We start from the raw sequence: 4,152 nt of genomic DNA, 5'->3' as shown, positions 1-4,152 counted from the left end.
AAGACAACGGCACTTCCCATTGTTGGGACCTTATCCGGGAGACCGTCCTGGTAGAACGCGACCTTTCGCCCGTTAATAAGAAAAGTAAGTTCCCTTTCTTATCTCCTTTATTTCCTGCACTTTTATTTCATTGATTTTCAACTGACTTTGTTTGTTGCAGTGGCTGAGAAGATTGAGGAGGCTACCAAGCCGAAGGACCTGGAGACAACCAGGATGAAGAGGGCCGGGAAGATCTTTAAGGACCCTCGATTGGGTGACCGCTTCCCGGAGTTCCTTCTTCAGGCAACAGAGCCAGATGAGGAAGGCCCCAGCCAAGTTCTGCGCACCAAGCAGAGGCCAGGTGCCTATTTTCAACCTGCTTGGGGGATCCGGGGAAAGGACTCAATTGTGGGCAGCACGGCCCTGTCCAAGGAATGGTCTAAGCATTCCATTTCCCCGGTGGATTATCAAGATTTTGTCCTTCAACAGGACTTGGAGGGGAATGAGCTGTTTGGAGCCCAAGCTCTGGCGACGGTACGTACTTTACTTATGCTTTTTACAATTCTCTTTTCTTTCTTTTCTAAACCTTTGCTGTTTTCTCTTGCAGGCTAACGTCCATTTTCAAGGGGCAATTCACCAAGCCAAGGCTTGGAAGGTTGGCCTGGAAGATGCCAACAAGAAGTTGGAGGAGGCCAATCAAAAAATTGAGGCCCTTGAAGCTCAATTGGCCTCTTCCACTTCTGACCTGGAGACGGTCCGGGCTGAAAGTGTCATCTTGAAGGCGCAGAAGGAAAAAGCCTTTGATGGCTGGATGGACACTCAAGAATTCAAAGACTTGATGGTGGAGCATGACGCCCTTCTTCATCCTGTTAGCTATAAGGAAGGCTGGGACGCTGCTGTGGAGGCCATCCAGGATGAGTTTCCCGAGGTCCTTGAGCAGTCGCCCTTTCCTTGCCCAGTGCGGGTTCCAGAGCTTGGAGGTGTTACTGAAAAGCTTGCTGGCATGATCAAGGATGGAGAGGAGGAAGATTCCTCCGAGGAGGAATTCGAGCCTGCCGCTAAGAAGGCCAGGGTGGAAGAATCTCCCAAAGCAGCGCCTCAACAGCCATCATCTCCTGCTGAGGGAACTTCTACAGGGACTTCGGAGGGGACGACCGAGACGTCCGAAGAAACGACTGAAACTTCCGAAGAGACTTCGGATAGTGGTTCTGAGGAATCTCAGCCTTCCAAGGCCTAGCTTTTTGTATATCTTCTTTTTGAACTTTATTTATATCAGAACTTGTTACCCTTCGGGGTTATGTTTTATACGTTGCTTTTCTTGCCTTTTTCTATTTTAACTTTACAATCTTAATATGCATTTGAACCTTAAACATCCTTGGATTGAAATAATTTCAAGCTCTTTAATATGAAGTCTGGTTTTTCAAAACCTTACACAGCATGGGTTCGACCCTAATCAATAATAACTAAATATTGTAAATTCTACTGGAATATAAAATTCTACGCAAGCAAAGCTTCCAGGTGCTTTTAAACCTATTTGTCACAATGACAAGTGAGAATCGTACTTAGCCTATCTTACACGTAGTAAACCTTTAGGTTTTGTGCATGCCAGGTCCTCGGGACTTCAAAACCATCCATAGTTTCCAGCTTGTAGGTTCCTCTACCCTGAACACTCTTGACTCTGTACGGCCCTTCCCAATTTGGGGCGAGCTTTTCTTTCTGTCCAACACCAGAAGCCTCTATTTTTCTCAAAACTAGATCACCTTGTTTAAAAAACCTCTCTTTAACCCTTAAGTTGTAGTAGAATGAAGCTTTTTTCTGATATTCTACTATCTTTGCATGTGCTTTATCTCGCACTTCATCGATTAAATCCAGGGCTAACTTCTGCCCTTCTTCATTTTCTTTTTCATCAAAAGCCTGAATCCTTGGAGAGGAATGTGATATCTCCACGGGAACTACTGCTTCTGCCCCATATGCCAACATGAAAGGAGTTGCATCTGTCGTGACTCTACAGGTAGTCCTATAGGCCCATAATATGGGAAGTATCTCATCCACCCAATTATTTCTTGACTTTTCGATCCTCTTCTTTAGTCCATCTAGGATTATCCGATTTGCTACCTCCGCTTGCCCATTGGCTTGCGGGTGAGCCACAGAGGTGAACCGTAACTCAATTTCATTTTCTTCGCAATACTTCTTGAATTCCTCGTTGTTGAATTGTGTTCCATTGTCAGTGACGAGGATACGGGGAATTCCATATCGGCACATAATGTTTTCCCACAGGAATTGTGCAACCTGCTTAGTTGTAATTTTGGCCAAAGGTTTGGCTTCGATCCACTTGGTGAAATAATCAATGGCTACAATCAGAAACTTCCTTTGTGCTGTGGCCATAGGAAAGGGCCCTAGAATATCCATCCCCCACATAGCAAAGGGAATAGGTGAGTTGATAGAGGTCAGCATCTCGGGGGGTTGTCTGGCGACTGGTGCATGCTTCTGATAGCGATCACACTTCTTTACATATTCTTTGGCATCAGCCATCATTTCTGGCCAATAGAAGCCTAAACGGGTTATCTTATGAGCCAAGGCCCTGCCCCCCAAGTGTTGCCCACAAATACCTCCATGCACTTCCTCAAGAGCTAAGCGTGCCTCATCGGGCCTGAGACACCTCAAGTAAGGAACCACGAAAGATCTTTTATATAGAATCCCATCTATCAAAGAGTACCTTAGTGCTCGAACAGTTAACTTCCGTGCCTCAATTGCATCGCTTGGCAACGAACCGGTCTGAATGTGAGCCTTGATGGGATCAATCCATGACGTCCCCAAGCCTACGGGAGCCACAAGCTTAACATCTATGCTTCGTGTCTTCAAAACACGGAAGTACACACTTCCTGAACTTTCTTCAATCTCAGATGAAGCAAACTTTGATAGCGCATCTGCTTTAGCATTTTCTTCCCTTGGAATGTGTTCAACATGGCATTCATTAAATTGGGTCATCACAGCCCTTACTAGGCGAACATACTTAGCCATCGTATCATCCCTTGCCTCAAATTCTCCCTTTACCTGGGATATGATCAGCTTCGAGTCTCCACGGACCTTTAAGTTTTTGACTCTAAGTGTCCCAGCTAGACCAAGGCCAGCAATCAGGGCTTCATACTCTACCTCATTGTTTGTGGTTGGGAAGTCTAGCTTCATGGCATACTCAATTAAGAATCCATCAGGGCTTTGCAAAACCAACCCTGCTCCACTGGAATTTGTTTTTGATGCTCCATCAAAATAGAGAACCCAATATTCTTTCTCCTTGTCCCCATTGTCGACTCCCTTGTCTTGAGGTATGGTATCTTCCTGCCCCCCGACTTCTTGGTTGGGTATGATACATTCCACCACGAAGTCAGCTAGTACCTGGGCTTTTATGGCCGTACGTGGCTTATACTTGAGATCGAACTCTCCCAACTCTATTGCCCACTTAATCAGTCTCCCACTTGCTTTGGGACTGTGAATGATATTTCTCAGTGGCTGATTTGTTAGCACTTCAATTTGGTGAGCTTGAAAATAAGGACGCAGCTTTCTTGAAGCCATTACCAAGGCTAAAGCGAATTTCTCAATGGCTGAATAATTCAACTCAGCACCATGCAAAATTTTGCTGACATAGTATACGGGTTTCTGGACTTTCAGTTCCTCCTTAACCAACACGGCGCTCAAGGCGCTCTCTGAAACAGCCAAGTACAAGAATAAAACTTCATTCAGAACTGGCTTGGCCAACAACGGGGCCTGACCCATATACTTCTTTAACTCTTCAAATGCCTTCTGATTTTCCTCACTCCATTCAAAGTCTTTGATGTTCTTCAGTGACTTGAAAAATGACAAGCACTTGTCTCCTGACTTGGAGATGAATCGTCCTAACGCAGCAACCCTTCCTGTGAGCTTCTGAACATCCTTGACAGTTTTGGGGGGTTCCATGTCCAGGATTGCCTTTATTTTATCGGGATTTGCCTCAATTCCCCTCTTCGAGACCATCAATCCCAAGAATTTTCCAGATCCTACTCCGAAAGCACACTTCGTCGGATTCAACATCATCTTGTGGTACCTCAGGACCTCAAAAGCTTCCCTTAAATGGGCTATATGATCAGTCTTTACTAGACTCTTGACTAACATGTCATCAACATAGACTTCCATAGTCTT

The sequence above is a fragment of the Apium graveolens genome, chromosome 5 (genome assembly GCF_009905375.1).
Source record: "Apium graveolens cultivar Ventura chromosome 5, ASM990537v1, whole genome shotgun sequence".
Taxonomy (NCBI): Eukaryota; Viridiplantae; Streptophyta; class Magnoliopsida; order Apiales; family Apiaceae; genus Apium; species Apium graveolens.
This window is presented reverse-complemented; position numbering follows the sequence as displayed.